The sequence below is a fragment of the Protopterus annectens genome, chromosome 5.part0 (assembly GCF_019279795.1).
Source record: "Protopterus annectens isolate FY-2018-M chromosome 5.part0, PAN1.0, whole genome shotgun sequence".
Lineage (NCBI taxonomy): Eukaryota > Metazoa > Chordata > Ceratodontiformes > Protopteridae > Protopterus > Protopterus annectens.
The window spans coordinates 914,147,072-914,169,744 of record NC_056735.1 but is presented as its reverse complement, the minus strand read 5'-3'; the positions used below and the strand labels follow the sequence as shown (position 1 = coordinate 914,169,744).

At 34.0% G+C, this 22,673-nt stretch overlaps 1 protein-coding gene across 7 annotated transcripts in view; it reads right to left on the bottom strand.

The window, feature by feature from the left end:
• The window catches only part of CNTN5 (contactin 5), a 5,719,910-nt gene that overhangs the window by 4,922,520 nt on the left and 774,717 nt on the right, over nt 1–22,673 (bottom strand). For 5 of the 7 annotated variants that reach the window (XM_044072706.1, XM_044072701.1, XM_044072707.1 and 2 more), the window contains exon 3: nt 8,675–8,781. The exons of 1 other annotated variant lie outside the window; for it this stretch is intronic. The gene's annotated coding sequence lies outside the window, so the exon portion shown is untranslated. The remainder of the gene's footprint in view (nt 1–8,674; nt 8,782–22,673) is intronic. One more of the 7 variants, XM_044072703.1, reaches the window with a different exon arrangement.

Genomic DNA, 22,673 nt, shown 5'->3' with positions numbered 1-22,673 from the left:
CAAAGTCTGATTTCTAGAGTTAAACAAAAGACAAATGACCTTCTTCCAACTCAGCCTTCTTATTACTAAATCTCTAATGATCCAATTTGTCTTATTTATCTAGAGACAATTTTTCATTGTAAAGACTGGTTACAAAGACATATTCTGCATCTCAGAATATGAAAAGATTTTCGGCCTGTGATTCATGGATTATTTCTCATGTTATCTACTCTTTTGCAAAAAATATCTTCTTCACAGTTAGTGATCATTCCATGATAGTAAAGAACAGGCATCTACAATATCCCAGATATAGTTGAATTACTTCTCACCTTACATACATTTAGATAATTCAGCCAATAACTGTATTGTGTATGCCCTGAAGTTTTTCTTCTTGAGTTTTGCTAACCTCTGCTGAAGACAGCTGTATGCATTTATAGGACTCTAAAGCGGAGTGTACAATTTTATACTGAGACAGCACAACTTCAGGCATTAACAGCTTGTAGGCTATTGAGATTGCTGTGAGACTGTATGAGGCACTAGCTATTCAGTAACTGATTTATCCCAGTTAACATCTCTTGTCTTCTGTATTTTAACTGCCGCACCACATTGCAGTTCACGAGTAATGAAAGGATCACATCAGACTTAGAATACTTTGTGAACTATAATAATTCAGGCACAGAAAAATGCAACAAAATGAGGGAAATGTAAATAGAGTAGTAGTAGCAATAATAATAATAATAATAATAATAATAATAATAATAATAATAATAATAGCAGCAGTTATAGTGCCAAATCCGCATTTCTAAAACAATGTCTTAAATAGTATACAGAATAATATTTGAAATTAATGTATACATCCTGCTCAAAAAAAAAAAAAGACAATTTCTGCTTAACAATTATGATAAAGCTGCCATATAAAATCATGTTCACTTAGTCACTTAAAGGCAAAGATAAGCATCACTCACAAATTCCAAAAGGATTTGGTCATGGAACACTTAGCAGTCCATGCCCAGTTTATAAGAACGGGGCTTGGTATTCGCCATTCATTGTAAGCTAATGGGAACATCCAAAGCACTACATCCAATTCCATGTGAAGAATTGCATTGTGTTGATGAACTATATGCCAGCATTGTATACTGATGATGTTTGCTGATGTACAAAACTGTCTTAAAAAGTGAATGGGATTTGGTGAGGAAGTGACAGCTCCATCTGTAAGTAGGATGAGGCACTACAGACTGCACTTGTTGGGAATCCAGACTGTTTTCACTACTTAGTTTTACATAAACATTTAGCTGTACTTTAGGTGTTATGATTCTGAGGAAGGGAGCTGGAGATTGCACACATGCATGGATGTGTACTATATAAACTCATTCATAGATGGCCCACATTGCTGTATTTATAACGATAGACCAAATTCCTTGGAAGCTAGTGATCATGCATGCCCATCACAATTCTTGGATGGAGTGAAAGTAGGTATGATTGCATACTGGCAGTCATGCCTGAATTCAACAGTCTGTCCTACTGATGATGGTTCCACCCATATGTCAGATATGCTAATGCTGGTAGGCTCTCTGCCTGCAATACCAGTAATAAAATACAGATGTAGCTTCCCTGCTGGTTTAATTTCACTTGATTTGGACGTCCTGCCAAGTCCTTAGAAAGTTTTAGGGGGTACACTCAAAACAGTCATAGATATCTGTTGACATAGACCGCTATGAAATGCTATTCAATTCCTTTAAAAACAATACTCTATTCAATTCAGTCCAGTGCTTTTTACACTAACAGGACTGGAAAATGTCTGTGTCCAGTGAAGAAATAGTGCACACATTCTGAACACAAGTATCAATTATATTTCTCACAAATACATTCATTATTCCATGTATGAGTAAGCCAGGTAATTTTTCAAGGGAATAATTACACAATGGTCCATTTTATTTCTGGTAGTCATTTACAAAACATTTTTCTCCATTTTTTTCCTAAACTTCTATGCTGAAAAAAATAACTAAGAAGCCCACATTTTCTGCTCTCTCTACTAAATAGTGGACATGGATTTTTTATCATGCTGATAGCCAAACCTTGAACAAAATGTTGTTTGCTATGCAGAACATTTTCATTTTTAACTTCATAATCCGATTTATGCTTAGCAGTAAGCTCCATTGTTGCAACACTGTCTGAAGAATTTTTCATATTATATTATGATATAACAGAATTATTCTGTACAGTACTAATATACTTTAGCTTCATTTTAATTTTGCATGCACCCAATTCCTCAAACAACTCTTTCATATGAATTATGACTAATGTTGTTGCTCAACATATATTATTCATAGCTATATTCCATAATTATTTCAGCCTCTTACAAAGTTTTACTTCTTATTTTGTCATGTTTAATATCATAGACAACTTTTCTACATGTAATTCATTCTTCTCATGTTGTAGTTTCTTCTGAAGCATGTAGTTCAACTAAGTCACAGTTTTATCTGCATTTTATCAATCACATATGCATTAGCACACTTCCGTGACACCTGGTTTCTGGTGAAAAATGTTAAAATTAGTGGCTACTTCTTTTTTTCTAATGATATTGCTGAAATCTGTCTTCATAAGACAACAACATTATTCTGCTTTTCAAAAATAACACTAAGCATAAAAAATACCTTAACTGAGTAATCTTAAGATAAGAGACAGAACATTGTGACTTGTACCTCTTTACAGTTTATAGTTGTATTAAAAACAATGTTCGAATTTTGGTGCCAATTGCTTCCAATATTCTGCCAATTTACCTTGTTGTACCAACAATGCAGACAGTGTGAATAAATACCATGGTAAATGAATCACATGTTCACAAAAAATATGGTAGAAATTGAAAGGAATTATGCATTTTTTTCCCATATATTCACAGTGGTGACCTTTCCATCTGTACAGTGCATTACTTTATTGGTTGAGCAGTAGCTTTGTTTTTCAAAGTTCATTTTCATTATTTATATGCTGTTTTGTGAAGTGTTCTAACTCTCTTCTTTCACTCATTTTGCAGTAATGTCATCACTTTTTTTTAATAATATCCCTTATTAAGCTGTTTCGTAAACATGTTGAATCAAGAGACATGCTCTCTTTTAATGAAAATTCTTCCAGTGATCTAGAATCAATATTACACATTTTCACCATTTTGTTATCTCATCCTAACCCTCTCATTTTGAGTCAGGGAAAGGTGAAATGGATAACATTTTGTTAAGAATAGTAAACAAGACACAACCACTGTGAATTGGAAAGTCTTTCCACGTTTCCACAAAATCATGCTTGACTGATGTTGCTGTTTTGGTTCAGATTAATTTTGCAATATTCCATCCTGCAGAACAGAAATACACATATGCTGGAGACTACAGTGGACAACATCACATTTTTCTCTCATGGCAGCAACTGAAGATGTAAACTAGAGTCATGTGACATTGTGCATGCACAGGGAAGTGCACTGTTTGTTGATACCCAGTTAATCAGTGCTCAGAAATTTGTACCAGGAAGACGTATTTGTTTAATTGACACTAGAGTCAGAGTAGTTATAGAAGGTGAATGTCATTTTTCCTCACTTTCTACTTTTTCGCTAAGTTTGTGTTGTCTCACACAACTGAAAATGGGTCTGTGCTCCCCAGTTAAATATTCCCAGTAATCAAATGTAAAATAAGTAAAGCAATTATATCTTTGATGTTGAGGCTTTCTCCCACATCAAAGGGCTCTTGCCCTTCACATAAAAAAAAAAATTAGATTTTCATGACCTTGGAGTGTTGCTGGTTTGAGTTGAGACCTCCAAATGTTTTTGACATTTAGGTAAATTTAATCGGATGTTGATTATGTAATTGTTCATACTGAGTCCTGCATGCATGCTTGTCCTTAGGGGGTACTTAAAGATTAAAGAGTAAAGATGTGATGCACTATACATTACAACAGGTATTCTGTATCACTTTTGTGTTTGGCTCCCACTATGTTTAATAACCATCTGCCATTCTTTGATTCCTTCACCATAACATATACAAATTTCAAATAAGGATACCTGCTACTGTTATACCAACAAGAGTACCCCACCTACATTACTTAATCTAAATATCAACTCGTTTCAGTGCTACATGAGTAAATCTCGGCTGGGGTGCCTTCTGTGTGGAGTCTGCATGTCCTCCCTGTGGTCGCGTGGGTTTCCTCCGGGTGCTCCGGTTTCATCCCACATCCCAAAGACATGCTGCAGGTGGATTGGACACTCTAAATTGGCCCATAGGTGTGAGTGTGTGCCTTCTGTGGAAGGTTGGGTGCCGGGCTGGTGACTCAATACCGTAAAACTCCACTGCCAGTCATGAGCGGACAAGGTGATCCGCTGTGGCGACCCCTAATCGGGAAAAGCCGAAAGAAGACGAAGAAGAAGTCTACAGAGAACAACCACAATCCCTGATTATTTCCCAAATCACTAAAATAGGCACGAATGCTCTGCTGCTTCTCTTTTCAACCACTATTATTCATTTGGGGTTGAAGCGAAATCATTTCAAGATATCCACAATGCCAACATGTAATAAGAACGAATGATTGTAGGCAAGGAAGGACAGCAATAAACCAGATATACATATACTACCAGAAACATTTCTAAGACCAAACCATCTGAGAAGCAAACTGTGACACAAACTAACATTTATATGTGAACAGAAGCCATAAAAGAGAAAGAGGTGTAGTTTTAATTCATAATACAATAGTGCCATTTTGTCTGCAATTGCAACTGATTCAATTTGTTATAGACAGATCGTTATTAATTCTAGCGATTAATATCATTTCCAACTAATAAGTTAAAATATTAAGCATGTGCACTTTAAGTGTTCTCTTGTGCTAATTGAAAATGGCACTACCATGAATTACAACAAATATTCAATGTGAAATCATTATATTAGACTGGCAGTGAAGAGTTTCCAAATAGCTGGGTAACTACAGCAGAGCTAGTAAGGGAGACGGCTAGAAAGGTGCTTGGTATCACATCTGGACAGAGGAAGGACGACAAGGAGACATGGTGGTGGAATGAGGAAGTACAGGAGAGTATACAGACAAAGAGGTTGGCAAAGAAGAAGTGGAATTGTCAGAGAGATGAAGAAAGTAGATAGGAGTATAAGGAGATGAGGTGCATGGCAAAGAGAGAGGTGGCGAAGGCTAAGGATAAGGCATATGAAGAGTTGTATGAAAGGTTGGACACTGGACACTAAGGAGGGAGAAAAGGACCTGTGCCAATTGGCTAGACAGAGGGACCGAGCTAGGAAAGACGTGCAGCAGATAAAGGTGATAAAGGATAATGAGGGAAACATACTCATAAGTGAGGAGAGTGTGTTGAGGAGATGGAAAGAGTACTTTGAGTTGTTGATGAATGAAGAGAATGAGAGGGAGAGAAGGTTGGATGATGTAGGGATAGTGAATCATGAAGTAAAATGAATTAGCAAGGAGGAAGATCACCCAAAGACTATATGTGAGGCAGAGCAGCCTTGTTCAAGAGAAATCTTGACCAATGGATGGATTACCTCAGTGTCACTGCTCAACAGAGGCACAGCAAAATAATGGGTATAGTTGCAGATAGCCTAGTATGAACCTATGAACCTATAAATCTATGAAGTAAGGATAGCTATGAAGAGAATGAAGAATGGAAAGGTTGGTGGCCCAGATGACATACCCGTGGAAGCATGGAGGTGTTTAGGTGAAATGGCAGTGGAGTTTTTAACCAGATTGTTTAATGAAATCTTGGAAAGTGAGAGGATGCCTGAGGAATGGAGAAAAAGTGTTTTGGTACCAATTTTTAAGAATAAGGGTGATGTGCAAAGCTGTAGTAACTACAGAGGGATTAAACTGATCAGTCACAGCATGAAGTTATGGGAAAGAGTAGTGGAAGCAAGGTTAAGAAGTGACGTGATGATCAGTGATCAGCAGTATGGTTTCATGCCAGGAAAGAGCACTACAGATGCGATGTTTGCTCTGAGAGTGTTGATGGAGAAGTACAGAGAATGTCAGAAGGAGTTGCATTGTGTTTTTGTAGACTTAAAGAAAGCATATGGCAGGGTGCCTAGAGAGGAGTTGTGGCATTGTATGAGGAAGTCAGGAGTGTCAGAGAAGTATGTAAGAGTGGTACAGGATATGTACGAGGGTAGTGTGACAGCGGTGAGGTCTGCGGTGGGACTGATAGATGCATTTAAGGTGGAGGTGGGGTTACATCAAGGATCAGCTCTGAGCCCTTTCTTATTTGCAATGGTGATGCACTGGTTGACAGATGAGATCAGACAGGAGTCTCCGTGGACTATGATGTTTGCAGATGACATTATGAGATATATTGCTATCCTTTACAGATTCAACAAGAACTGAGTTATACAAATTTTCTTTGTGTGTGTATGTGTATGTTGAGTGTCCATGTATGTGCATCTGTGTGTGTGTGTGGGTGTGTGTGTGTGTGTGTGTGTGTGTGTGTGTGTGTGTGTGTGTGTGTGTGCGCACGCGCGCGTGCACGCGCGCATGTGTGCACATGTGTGCATCGTGTGTGTGATCTACTAGCTTTCCTAAAGCTTTTTATAAAATTAACAAGTCTTTACAAGTAAAATTAATGCTTGCCATCTTGTTTTCAAAATCTGTGCTCTAAAAAATTCTACTGCTATCAGAGACAGATCATGGTCAAATGGGGCCTTAGGCAGGGTAATGGAGCAGGCCCCTCCCACATATACACAACAACCCCTTGCCCACAAAACAATCCCAGCATCTCTCTAACCCTGCAGCCATCCAGTGGCTCCTTCTCCCTAGTTACCCTAAACACTGTTGAAACCCGTCAGTGTACATACTATTTTCTTCTTTACTTCTGCAAAGATTAAACATATTTGTATTTAATTTAAAACTTTTATTTCATGTTTTATAGCATAAACACTGATAGACTCACAATGAAACAGACAATAGTAACACTAAACTTCTCTGCCCTTGAAACTCATAATCATTGCAACAGCATTGAAACCCACATTCAAAGATAATGCATCTGGCCGGTAGTGGATTATGTTTGCCTTTGGGCTGTTTTCAAACCACAGGCCCCTTGCAAACATTTTAGGACCATCCATGCCTACATGTATGTGTTCTAACTATATTAAATTATATTCTTTGTAGAATACAACAATACTTGTTAAAGTGTGTTTTAAATTTGTAGTTTTGAGCATGTTTCCAGTAAGCAATGAAACAAAATTTATGAACCAATAATGACAGAACTGCCCGTTTTCGAACTTTTCAGCTATAAAATGCTACTCAAACTTCTGTCATTGCAATCCACCAATATCAGTCAATAATGCCAAATCTTTCCAGAATTAAACATCACTTGAAAAATTCCACATTAAAAAGATCTGTAACTAATGAAGAGGTTGGTGCCTGCAAACAACTTCATAGGTCAGTGCTTCATCTACAAATTGAATGTCTGCTGCCCTTGAAGAGTAAACTCCTTATGTTAAATTAACAAACCAAAAAAACAAAAAAACAATTGTCAAGCTGGCACTGTTGCAGTAGGGAATGGATGGGAAAACAACAACACATTCTAAATTGCTAGCCATCTCATCCAAAGGAGGACAGACTCAGGGCTGCAGCACCTTCACTTCCCTTTAAAGTTTGTTTCTTGTTTGTTTTTTTTTGGCTTTTCCAGGTTAGGGGTCGCCACAGCGGAACTCCAGTCCGCTAATGATTGGCAGTAGATTTTTATGTGCTGGCATACTGGGCCTAACACACAGCCTTCAGTGAAGGAACGCCCATTCATGCATGTTGACACACAGAAGACGCTCTAACTGAGAATCGAACGGGCAACGTCTAACTGTGAGGCGACAACGCTACCGCAGCACCACCACCGCAGTATCTTCACTTCCCTTTAAAGTACAAGCCACGATTTGCAATCCAAATATATGGTGTGTGATTAAAACCCACAACCTTCTGTATCACAACCAAGTATGCCAGCTGTTGTGCTACTAACACCTTTCAAATTCAACAGCACAGTGATGACAGTTTGCTAAACAAAACATTGCACACAGAAAGCAACCTCTCTTCCTTTTAAGCTTACAGTTCCTTGAAAATGCACAAAACATTTGCACACAGAAAGCAACTTCTCTTCCTTTGAAGCTCACAATTCCTTGAAAATCCACTAAAGCTGACAATTTTTATAAAATGCATTGAAACTGAAAATTCCTTGAAAATGCACTGAAAAACTCACAATGGTGTAATCATGACTCTTAACTGTCCAAATTTCTGCAGAATGTCCAGATTTTTACCTATAGTTCTGATCTGCTTCTCTTAAAATCTGTGATAGCTTTCTGGCAAACTACAGAGAACTGAAGTCATTAAATAATGGCATACATTTGAGTTTCAGACTCACATTAGGACATTTCAAATGGTTACCAATTCACCATTCATCGTGCTAATGAGAATTGTCTTGGTTGCATGTTCTGCAATTTCAGCCACAAATGCCCTGTCAGAATTATAGTTACTTCTCTACATAAATGGCTGACAAACTCTTCTCCTTTGTCAGCCAAACAACTATAAAGGCAAACTTTTTAATCTTAAAGTAACAATGTCTGATACTGAAGTAATAAAAACTGTAAAATATCCAGAAGCCCATTAGCAAGTCCTCAGATACTTAACCCCATCCATTCTTACATTCAAAAAATATAAGTAAAATGACCTGATGTCTCTTTTGTGTCAAACAGTTTCCATCTTTTAAGTTCAGGTTCTTTGAAGTTGTGGATTTTTGCTCCTGATTCTGTTTGGTCATATTCTACTTCATCTTCTCTAGCAAAACAACAAAAAAAAAAAAACAAAAATCACTTGTCACAAAACTTCTAGTCTGGCAGCCACTATTCACAGAATGACTCGCTTTTGTTTCTTTCTACAAGTATTAAACTAGTCTTGTCTCTGGAATCACATTCACATTGTACACCACTCTGTTGAATAATGTTCAATTATAAAAGCATTTGACCCTTTTAGAAGATTACCCTTAAGACTAATATACCTTTAACAAATCCAAGGTATGTTGAAAAAGTCTGCATTGCTGTGAGTAAATCATACAGTATAGTCAAGAAATCCTCCTTCCTACAGTATCTTTTGACTCTGTAACTTTTCCAGTCAGAAATTGTTCTCATTTTACAATATTTAAAACATCAGCCTCATGTTAAAGACTAGAATTATACCTGTGGTATTAGGCATTGGGATATCCCCATTCTAGCTTATTCCTTTTACCTTTTGTATCCTTGAAATTCAACAAGTATCATCACTTTAGATTTTCAGCTACTCTTGTCATCTGATTTCTTCATCTATTGCACAAATAAATAAGTGTATTAGATTCACTATATTTATTCATACTTTAGTCAAGTTTTGTTGGGAAATCAGTCCTTAAATACTCAAAATTAACAGCAACATTTTAGTGTATTTTTTACTTATTCTGCCTCTTATTTTATTTGCTCTCTCTTGCCAAACGCTACTGTTACATGTTCCTTACTTCTTTATCTTTACAGTACCATATATAAACATGACCATATTGTAATATGCCTTAATAAAGAGACCATGCTTGTAAGCAAAACATTTGCCTATAAATATATATATATATATATATATATATATATATATATATATATATATATATATATGTATACATATATACAACAAATGCCTCAGTTGTCATAAGAGTATATTCTTTGCTTGATGAACACAGCTTTTCTTTTGTTTCACCTGATAATGTGTTCCTTAAATAACCTCTATACATGATACATTTGGCTGTCTAGAATATGATAAACATCTCAAAACATTCAATTTTACATTGATGTATTTAATGATCACAATTATTATTTGTTTTTACCTTATGATGCACTGTTTTATATGTATGTATTTTGTAAAAAAATTAGCTCATGCCTCAGAGCTTTTCTCCTTGTGAATCTTCTGAGGAATGAGCAATGACAAACTACTTCCTAGCAAATAAAATAAATAAAAGCCACAAGTATACATGTGTGGCTTACTTGTAATCAGGTTTATCCTCTAATGAGTTAGGGTAGGGCAGGGCTTTGGAAAGTTTAAATAGCCCTTGTTTTGTTTTACTGTCACACTTTTCTGGCTATCTCAAAAGGAAGAAATAGGTCTTGGAAAGTCTCCTTGACTCCACTAGCAACCATACATATAAGTACGCTATAAAAAATGAGGGAGTTGAGTAGTTAAGTCAATGTAAGTATTATTGCAAGCAAGGTTGGTATGGGCTACACTGCGGATTAAAGTTTTTGATGGTACAAGGTGTGACACCAGGGAAATACTGGCAGTCCTGCTATCTGGAATTGTGTAAATAATTATATTTCACTTGAAAATATTAATATGATTTATATGGAAATGTGACACTGCCAGCTTGGCTATCTGGAATTTTGCAACTAATCATATGTCATTTGTAAATAGTAATATGACTCATATGCTTGTCTTACAAATATAGAAAACCATATGTTATGTACTGAGCTTCAAGAATGTAACCACAGTGTACCTCCTGGGAAAGAATGGAAATGTATATAAACTATATACCTGTGCAAATGTATGTTTTAATAGTAGACGCTGGAGCATACAGTTAATTTGCAAAACTCTAAGAAAATAAGTTGAAATAGTTTTACGACTGTGTTTATCTCTCAGTTTTACTGAAGGACACAGATGTCTAGAGCTAGAGGTCTATTTCTATTGTCTTGAAACAGAAATGATTACTTGTTTTAAAATGTAAAGTGTTTTTATTGCTCTGTGACTTTCTAGCAGTTGCACATCTGAGAGATAATTATTTTTAACACAGACATGTTAGTATCTGGTTAGCCTGGGAATTGCAGGCAGGTGAAAAAAAGTGATGCCATCCAGGCTAACCCAGGAGTAAAATGTGATATTGATTCAAGAACTCTCAGAGAGATAGACTGGCATTTTGTATCTTGTATTGGGCCTAGAAACATTCATTCAGCACTTCTCATCTGCATTTGCCTTGCTCTGTAAGTAAGTCTAGGGTACAGTAATTTCTTTTAGAATATAGATAGGAATATAGTAAAGATTAGTTTTGATGTTTTCTGTATTTATCTGAGATTGTCCTGCAATGTGGATTTAACTTATTTCCTGTGATTCTGAACTATGCAGTTATTGTGTTGTTTGTGTATTGTTTTGTTCTTTTATTATTTATTATTAAATATATTTAAACCTTTTAATTGTGGCTGGTTTGTTTAGAGATATTGAAGCTCTTAGATCCTTGCATATGTATTTGGTGACACTGTACAGGCCACTCCTTAATAGCCTTGAAAGTCTTGGTCACACTTACCATTTGGATAATAGTAATGTTACACAGTAGGATTGGTCACCCTTTATAAGGGCCTTAAAAGTAGTTGATAAGTATTGGCTGGTGGCAGCTGGTACTACCTTATAGTTTGAGCAGAAGGGGGCATAGCTACTAAACTTGTGCCATCCTTTCCCAGGTGTGTGTTTGTGTTTGTGTACAAATCAAATCTCAAAGTGTGTGTGTCAACTACTTGGGCAGGGACATGAAGCACTGGTTGGACAGAAAGGGTGCTGGAGGTTTTGGCTTGGCCACTCAGCTGAGATCTCAACTCTATAGCTGTGCCAGTGTTGAGTCTTAATGGGGATCTGGCGAACGAGAGAGAAACCAGCCCCCAGACTGATTGTGATCTCTATGTGCTTTTAAGGGAAATTGTCCTTTACTGCATGTGTACTTGTAATCCTTCCATTGTGTACATCCCTCACTGATGCCAGTGATGAGGATTGAGGCTCCTGGATTACTGGGCCAATCCAGGGGTATCACACCAGGTTTTATTCCTTGCAACTCCACTCTTTTTTTTTACTCCAAGTGATTTTTATTAATATTTCAAATAATTCCAGTGTATAATAATCTTAATACATTTTCTGATAAGTAAAACAGTATGATTAACTATTTACAATATTTACAGTTGACCTGAAAATAAATTATTATATTGATCAGTCTAGTCAGAGTAACATCATATTAATGAGAGATCATGTGTTACTTTTTCTTTTACTCTCATTAAGAGTTTGAATTCAAGTTTAGTGTCTCAATAAGTGATAGTGTTTTTCCCATGGATTCTTGTTCCATCATCTTGGTGCTAATCTTAGTTCTTTTACTCTGGTTTCCAGTAATGCAGTTTCCTTCAATATTAGCAGAAATTCTTTAAATGATGGTTCCAGATTTGATTTCCATTTTCTGGTAATACATTTTCTAGCATTTCCTAGAACGTTCCATAGTAGGTAGAGATTGCTATTATTTAAATCTAAATTCTCATTAACATTCAACAAAATTAGAGATTTACTTACTACAAATGTATCTGAGAATACGGCTTGTATGAAACTGCTGACATCTTCCCAAAATTTTTTAACTTTAATACAGTCATGAAATACATGTTTCCAATCTGCTTTACAACTCTGCAAGCATCTCCAACATGTAACATTATTAGAAGTATTACATTTTTTAATCTATTTGGCATAAAAAAGATCTGTGCAAAAAAATCCATGTGTAAATTCTCCAAAATTGTATGTTGGATGTCAATTTAACAGAATTTAGTATTTTGGTTTTGTTTTACAGGGATAAATTTATTGAATGACCTTTTGTTATATGATTCCAACATTTTTGATTGAGTTTAACTTTATAGTTTATTAAAATTTTATATAATTTTGATGTCAAATTTTCCCAATTTTGATTATTGTATACTATTTCATATAAATGAGTTATAAGTGTAGGTCTATCTCTAAAAGAAGATTTGTAATAATACACAGTCTGATGTAGAAAGATTATAATTTTTTTATTATAAATTGACTATCCAAAACCTTATGTTCATTAATGCATTGTTGCCAGCAAATTAATTCTTTCTTTTCCCAAGTAATGAAAACCATCCTATGCATTTTGTTTGGAAAATTTCTTGTTACATTGAAAGGATATAAAAGTTCTAGCCATAACTTTATAACTGTATTAGAAGTTACAAATCTTCTAAATGAATTATACATATCATTTAAGTATTTTAGATTTGTAGGTTTCGTTAGATTATATTGAATGCTAGCGGATAAGATATGCCATGGTTTATTAATATGATTGTCTATCATTAAATTCTTTAAAATAGTATTTTCATTTGAATAAATAACAGTGAAGAGAGTTTTCCAGTTAGAAGAATAGCACAGATCTATCCAATTTATAATTATTTTAAAAATGGAGGCTCTAATATAAGTTTCAATAGCCGGGAAATTGATTCCACCTAGTTTCCATGGTCTAATGTGGTGTGTATAAGCTATTCTGTTTTTGTTAGGATGCCAAAGAAATCTTAATAATAATAATGTATTTATTTCTTTTAAAAAATATTTGTCAGGCATTACTGGAATAGCTTGTGCTATATATAGGATTTTTGGAAGTAATATCATTTTTTATTACTCGCAATCTATCTTCAAATGTTATATATATTTTGTTCCATTTTATTATATTTGACTTTATTGTGTCTATGATTTCTCTGTAATTTATATTTAATTTTTTTTCTAATGTTGTACTTAATGTTATACCTAGATAGTTTAAAGTGAGAGATTGTTTACCAATTATATGACTATCATTTATTTGAAAATCTTTTTTTTTATTCAATATCATAAAATTTGATTTCGTTTTGTTAAAATGTAATCCTGAAATTGAATAAAATTTATCAACTTGTATATCTAATTCTTTTAATGAATTTTTAGAAGTAGATGTGGTAAGTAGTATGTCATCTGCAAATAACATTATTTTTGAATTATATTGATTATATACATTTATAATCTCAATTTTGGGATTATTTCATATTGAGATGGCATATATTTCAATGGCTAATGCAAATAATATAGGGATATGGGACAACCTTGTTTTGTGCCTTTTGTCAATATTATTGATTCAGAGGTAAAAGGTCCTAATTTTACATATTCTAAATTGTTTTATATATGTTCTTTATTAATGAAATAAAGGAGCTAGAAAACTCATAATATTTTAATATTTTAAACAAGAAATCCCAGTTTCAGGAGTCAAAAGCTTTCTCTATATCCAGTGCAACTATTAAGGCCTCTTGTTTTTTTCTATTTAAATAGTCAATAATAGTTAGTATTCTTTGTATATTATCATAGGTGCACCTATTATGTATAAATCCTGTTTGATCTTCATGTATAATTTTTATCATATAATTTTTTATTCTATTGACTAGAATAGCCATAAAGATTTTATAATCATTGTTTAGTAATGACATTTGTCTATAGGAACTGCATTTTGATGCATCTTTATTTTCTTTTATTATAGGAGTAATTAATGAGTATCTCCAAGATGGTGGAATGGTGCTGGGTGTTTGTATTTCTATTAAGGTTTTTTTGGAAGACTGAGAATATAGATGATGGAAAGATTTTGTATATTTCAGCTATAATACCATCCATTCCTGAAGCTTTATTATTTTTGCTTTCTTTGATTTTGTCTAAAATTTCTTTAAGAGTAATTTGCTTTTGAAGTTCTAATTTTAAATTTTCTGGGATTGTTTTAATCAATTCGGGTTTCAAATCTAAAGTAAAGCTTTTTGTTTGAGTTCCTTCCATCTTATAATGTTCTGTAAAATAGTATTTAAAAGCATCTAATATATCACTTATATCTGACACTTTCTTGTTCTTCCTTCCTTCATGTATAATAGTAGTAATGTTATTTCTTTTAGATTATACTTTAACTCTTATCGCCAAGTTATGCATATGTTTAGGAGAAACAGTATAGGAGTTTAATTTTAATCCTTCTAGTGCTAGATTAGTTTTATGTGTTAGAATTTCATTAAACTTTTCATGCATATCATTCATTTTCTTCTTATTAGTCAGTGCATTGTTAAATTATTATTACTTATTTTTATGATTTGATTTTGTATGTTGAGTAATTCTGATTCCCATTCTTTTAGTTTATTTTTGTACCATGTGATAATTTTACCATAAATATAGGCTTTTAGAGCATCCCATACCATAACTATGCTGATTTCATTAGTGAGATTAGTGTCTAGAAAGAATTTCAACTCTGTGAGTAGCAAAGGTTTAAATTCCTTTAGTTTCGTAATATATGCTGGAATTCTTGTCATTTGTATTAATTTTTTAAAATTTGTTTGAATATAAATAAGGATTGTTCTATGATCTGATAATGAACATGATATGATTGTAAAACTATTTATCTTCGCATCAAAGAATTGTGCAACAAAAATTTTATCTATTCTTGTTTGGGTTGTAAATCTGTGATCTTGGTGCAAAAATAACAGTGAATTACTTTCTCTAAATTTGAATGTGTCTATTAAATTGTGATTTTCAACCCATTTTTTGAGTAGCTTTGCTGTAGGAGTTATACATAATTTTTTTTTATTGGTGGTCTTTGAATTATCAAGAATGCAATTAAAGTCACCACCTAATATCAAGCTACCTTTATATGTTTTACTAATAAAGTCTAGATGTTTCTTTGTTGTACTTTTCCATATTCCTGGGAACCAATAAAGATTTACTAATGTCCAGGTTCTATTATTGAATTTTATTATAACAAGTGTTATAAGCCCCTCTTTATCTTCATAGCTATAAAGAATTTGGGGATTAATGATGTTTTTTCTCCATACTATCCTAACTCATCTAGTTTTGGTTTTATATGATGATTGTGCTATTGTTGTATACTCATTTGAATTCCATAAATGCTTTTCATCATCTTTAAAGTGAGTCTCATGAAGAAATATTACTTGCACTTTGTTTAATTTTAAATATTTTAGTAGGTTTGATCTTTTCTTTGGATTATTTAAACCATTTATGTTCATGGGTGGCCATGGTGGTGCAGCGGTTAGCGTTGCCGCCTCACAGAAAGAGGTTCTCCAGTTCAATTCTTGGCTGGGGTGCCTTCTGTGCAGAGTCTGCATGTCCTCCCTGTGGTCATGTGAGTTTCCTCCGGGTGCTCCGGTTTTCTCCCACGTCCCAAAGACATGCAGTAGGTGGATTGGACACTCTAAATTGGCCCTAGGTGTGAGTGTGTGCATGTGTGTGCCTTCTGTGGAAGGTTGGGCACCAGGCTGGCAACTCAACACTGTAAAACTCCACTGCCAGTCATGAGCGGACAGATGATCCGCTGTGACGACCCCTAACCAGGAAAAGCCGAAAGAAGAAGAAGAAGAATTTAAACCGTTTATGTTCAGTGAAAGTAGTGTTAAGTCCATGTTTGCTGCTGAGTTTCATGCTTGCTAATATTTATATTAATATTCAAGTACATTTTATAGTATTGTATTTGGAACAAAATTCTCCCTATTTCATGTATCATAAATAGACTGGATCTCTTTTGTAATACTTTTATATTGATGTTCATTTGAGGCCATAATAAAAAAAGTTTAAAATGATTTAAGAAAAATTATTTAAAATAATATAATCTTTTCTTTCAACCTTCCCCCCATCACACATGGAATGATATACATTCCTAATCTGATAGACATAAACAAAATATCTACCAGATTAACCCTCATGTTTGGAAGACATATTTCCTCATGCTCCATTCTTGTATTCTTAGAGACCTTTGAAATTATAAACTAGTATATGTTGAATGATATTTATGGTTCTACATATTATATACATAGTGAAACACATAAGTAATTGTAGGCTATATACATATATATAAATACATTCCTTATTATGAACATTTAATAACATATCAATCATATGGCTAAGTATATTCATCTCAAATAAGTTAAGTTAAACCCGACATCCAATTGCTCTAATGTCATCTTCTTTTCCCCTTCTCTCTCTCCCTTATGTATATGAACAATTTGCAAAGACACAAACATGTATTTTATATACTATTTTCATTGAACCATTCATAGTGACTGACTGATATCAACTATTGAATCATTTCTGAATCTGATGTGATTATAGATTTTTTATATATGTACATGACAGAACTATTAACATAGTAATATATGCATCAAATGTTCAAGTTAATCATCTAATAGTAGATGATAGATAAAATCTTTTCCAAATACATATTGATTGTAATGAACTCTATTTTACATAAATACATTCAGATTTTTAAAAAAAATTCATTGAATGGCATATGCTTGTAAATTTATCATGAATCAAGAAATTGTATTACATACACAGTTGTGATATTGTTTTTTACTAAAAAAATAAATAAATAAATAAAATAAAAAAATATATAATTTTTTTAGTGCAATCATAAGGTAAGCTCCGCAAACTAGTTATTGTTCAAGATAATTGAATACTCATAGATTACTTATTATATCCAATGTTTCTTTGACTATTTGGTTATATACTTCAAACCCTAGTTTATAATGCATATTAGAGTCTTACAATGTTTAGTATTCTTTTGTCTTTTCATATAATCCATAAGTTTAATACATAGATTTTACTATAGGTTAAAGAAATATTTTATAAACTTTTTATATAAGACCCATCTCGTTTATTCATTCAAATATAACAGTTTTAACTTTCTGTCAACAAAAACTATTAAACCAACTATATTTTTATTTAGGATAAGCTTACTGATTAAAAAATAGACTGAGAATGCCCACTGAAGTACATTGTAGTATTTCCTTTGTTGTGCAGCTTAGCTATGGTGCAGTAAATGAGTTTCTATGCATGACAAAAAGTAAATTAGAGTTTCTAAATAAAAGATATAATCATAACTAGAATCAGTTAAAAATATGTCTGTATTTGCACATGTGCACATTGTCAAATCTAGCCATGTAGATGATAAACTTATTTGTGTATTGTCACTATTTTGTGCTCATTTCTGTGCTTATATACATATTTGTAGATTGACACATATAGACTCATATCTCCATGTTTGAGATTTGTAGAATAAATCACTTGACTATGTTTCACTAATTCTTACAGTTATTATACAGTGTTAACTGTGTAGACTTATTTCTTCCTATTGTTTAGGCTTGTCTTATCATTACTTTTAATATAAAGTACTTCATATTTATTCCAACTAAATATTCTGAGTCTATCCAAGAGCTTTACAATATACAAGTCAATTCTCCTTTTGAAATACGATCTATTAAAAAGTTAAACATCAATCTAAGAGAGATTTTCAGCATGTTTATGATTGGCAGCAGACTGCTGTTATATCTGTCACTAACTGTACATAATGTAGCCTACTTTTCTATGTCAGTGCTGTGGACAATTAAAATCATATCTGTTGTCAGTTGTAAAATATCATGTCACTGCATTTTACAGATTAACTGTCCATCAGTATTTTAAAATTGCTGGAATTTGATTTTTAAATCCACTCAACTGATTAACCATATATCCTTTGAACGTGCTATGCTAGGTGTACTGAAAGTCATAATGAGACAATAAAGTGGTATAACAGCCCAATATACACTGTAGAACTTTGATGTATATATTTTAAATACTTGTGCCAAAAAATAAATATGCATTACAGGAACAATTTGGCTAGCAGGCATTAACTGGTATGTATGACATACTGCTGCCTATTACATTACAGGATATCCCTGTCCAGGAAACAACAGTTAGAACTGGATTGCGTTTGGTCTTTAACATCTAATTATACATTGTGCTAGTCAACCAACTATTTCATGTAAGCACATGCTAGAAGGGTGACATCTTACAGAATTATCATTTATTTTGGAATTAGCAAATACCTCATACACTAAAAAAAAAAAAAAAAAAACAATCTGTTAATGGTCAGTCATCTGTCCTGCACAATTTTTTTAAACAAAGACACACATGTACCCACAAACCCACACACACATGCACAAACACACACACACACACACACACACACACACACACACACACACACACACACACACACACACACACACAGGCATGTAAATATTTTTAATTAAAACAATGGTAAAATCTGTCACAGGTTTTTTTATAAGCAGTACAACAGCTACAGTCAAGAAGGTGCAAATATAGCTTTGAAATCAGAAGCTTTTGGAAGATAATATAAATTCTGTACATAAAATTCAAAACATTTTCCTGACCATTTCCTGAATGTTTTGAACATTAATAATCAGCGTGTTATCAGGACTATATTAAAGGGTGCTTGTCACTTTAAGACTAACAGGAAGCGTACAGCTGTATTGACGTGAAAACTCTTGGTATCTTGACTAACAGTTTATACACTGAATCCCTGCCACTCACCACTCTGTAAAAGTAACTGTTCTTATTTATATTTCTATTTTAGTGATTTAGTCCGTGTACTAGTATAGTGGGCTTTTTTTCACATTGAGTTTTATAATTGTTGTAGTCCGATAAAGCTGAATGTGTTCATACTATTTTTTTCCTTTTTCTTACTCTCTCCCTAGTAAGACTATACTGTATTCTGTCCTCTTTCTCTCTTTTACATCATCGTATTCTTGGAGAGCGTGAGTGCAAGCTATTGGTGTTACTGTGGTGTTGAATGATTACAAGGATGCTATTCATGTGTTCGCAAGTGTGTTTGACTGTGAAATGAGCTTGCGACTTCTTGTAAACAGCTGTTATTTATTCATATCCTCATCAGACAGTTTGTGTGAAGAAAAAAAAAGAGAGATGATGCTTTTAAACGGTAACAATGAAGTGTTCAACACCGATCAGTTATATAACTGCTATATTTATATTTTTTACTGATACCTACTGCTTATTTCTTGATATCTTATAGCCACATGAAACCCGATGGTTACAAACCATCTATATGAGCTGCATGTCAGTATTTCTTAACGGAGACACCCAGATTATTCACTGCTCTTCTCCTTCCTCTCCCCACCTCCCGTTCTCAATTCTATCCCATCAAGACAATCCATTAAGTAATTAAAATGAGCTTCTTGAAAGAAACAATCCCTACAATGTTACACATTTAAATTTGATATGAGTGTCGTTGTGCTAACCACTTGACACAAGCAGCCTCATCCTGTAGTAAGTAGAGTTGAGGCATCGCTGTATTAAGAAAGAAAAACAGAAGAATTATAAACAATATTATGCATATTGAGACAACTAAAAAAAGTAAATGTACATACGTTATATATTTCACTTTTCAGTAGAATCTTTGAGAGTATTTAAACTTGTTACATTTTTTATTTCAGTTCTTTGTTTCTTCTTCTTTACATCAGTCCAGAAATTTTTTTCTTGGGATCTTTTCAGTGAGTTAGATGTTGACCAGTCCATTTCTTCTGTAATTGTAATTATATTATTGTTCTTGATAAAAGAAGCTGCCTCATCTATGTTGTCGAAGGTTCTCATTTCATTTGAGTAAAGAATCTTGATTTTTGCAGGGTATGCAAGTTGAGCTTTGATTTTGTTTCAGGAATTTTACAAATGGCCATGCTTTCTTCCTTAAACCTAGAACTCTAGTTGAATAGTCATTATCGAATCTTATTTGGTGTTGTTTATACTTTAAAGGACTTTTCTTCCATGCTGACTTTAGTATAAGTTCTTTATCAAGGTATGATAAAAACTTTATTACAATGGATCTAGGAGAAGTATTAGGAGATGATGATACAGGTTTTCCTATGGCTTGATGAGCCCTTTCTATGCCATTTGACAGTCCTTCTTTTAGGTCTAAGAATTCCAACCAGGAATTTAAAAATAAAATAATGTCCTCACCCTCAGTTTTCTCTGGAAGACCAAATATTCTAATATTTGTGTGCCTTTCTCTGTTTTCTAAATCATCTATCTTGTTGATTAACCAGTTATTTTGTTGTAAGAGAAATTCACTTTGGTTCTCTTCTTCCTTCAACCTTCCATCTATATCAGAGAGAGATGTTTCAATGTCCATTATTTTTGTTTGTTGCTGCTGTAATAATTCTTTAAAGATATCTGTTTTTGGCAGTTCTCTTTTAGATTTTCAAGGTTGTCCTTAAAATTATCCATTTTCAATGACAGCTCCTGCAGTACAGAGGACATCAATTGGATTTCCTTATTCAAGGCTGTTTCAGAGTGTGAGTTCTTTGAGTTACTCATTTCCAAGTGGCTATAATAGTCTCCAGATTAATTTGACAGGAAAATATTGACAAAAAGCTTTCAAAGTTAGTACACTATTAGGTCATAAGTTTATCAATAATAGATGGATATTTTTGTATGATGAAATTAATTATGCCCCTGTTATTTGAACTAGTTTTGTGGAGCTCTAAAAAATGCTGCTACCAGTTAGCCATTCAGGCGCCACCCCCCCCCCCTTGCAACTTCACTCTTGTAAGCTAAGTTAGCCACTTTTTAGGTTTTGTGATTGGACTACCATGTTACTGTATCTGTCTATCTCTGACTCTGTCTAAAACTGAGTTACTTCTGGGGGTTGTTTTGTCCAGTCTTAGTTGTGAAGTCAGGACAGTGCATATGTTTCCCTCAGACAAAGGTTTTTCTGGCAGTATTTTTTTTTATTGGCTTCTGATACTTGTGACCTGCTCAACCTGGGCATGGCAAATCTATTATCCTTGAAGCTAAAACATGGTCTGCTTTGAATATATCAAATCTTTTCACTGAGGGTTTGGCTTCTGGGCTAATGTTTTGATCAGCCTTTGTGCTCCTTATTTGTTTTATGCAAGGACTCATGGCGGGGTTTCCTCATTCCTTACTGCGTTCCCTTCTCAGTGATTTTGAGTGACTCTTTCTTTCCCTATACTAATGAAGTCAATTTTGCTGCATTTTGCTGAGAAGTATGCCTGGCTGCTTGCTGACTAGTGCTTTAGCAAGGGAAGTTATTTAGAGCTGGGATTTCGCAAATTTAAGCTTAAATGTTTGTCAGGGTTTCTCTAACAGTAAATAATGTCTTGTACTGGAGTCTTCTTAGCTAAATCAGGTGAAGGAATTAGATAATTGAGCTCTTTCTCAATACGGAATGCCACGTTCACAGCAGTGGAGCACCAAAATGAGTTGAGCAGTCATCATGCTTAGTGCATGTCCAAATCATGGGATGCTTAGGTAGTCCTTGTCAGACAGTAGGCTGTCAAGCAGAATTATTTTGTAATTGCATGTTACCTTTGGAGGTGTTCTATCTAAACATTTTGGTTCATTAAGTTATATGAGGCAACAGCATTTTGCAAGGGCATATGGAGTGTAAGAAAAAAAACAAAAGTGAAATAAAGTTTAAGGAGTAGAGATACGTTATAGGACATTTTAAAAGTATACCTTTTAACAGTTCAGATTTTGCAGATGGTCTGGGTTCGCTTTGTTTTTGGTTCTTACATATTAAAATGTGTGGTTCAATGATAAATCCTTGAGGTTTGAAGTCTGTATATAATGACACACATTTGGGTTTCAGACTGCTTATACTTCAGAAATGTGATTGTGATAAATCCTGCTGTTCTAGCATTTTTCTAAGTTTGTAAGAGCATTATCTGAATTCAGTCCTTCTTCCTGGATCCTTGTTCTACTCATTATTGAAGCTGTGCAGATTTAGTGTAAGAGGTTTAAAAGTATGGATGTACAGATAGGTAATCTGATACCAGTCATGTATATGTGTGTGTGTGTGTGTGTGTGTGTGTGTGTGTGTGTGTGTGTGTGTGTGTGTGTATGAGAATGAAGTATCAAAGGATCCTTGCAGATTAAGTAAAACGCCCCTGAGGGTTCTCCAGTTTTCTAACATATCACCTTTTCTTTTTAGGTATTTCCTTCTTACAAGTTCTGAACTAAGACAACTGACTTTTGGG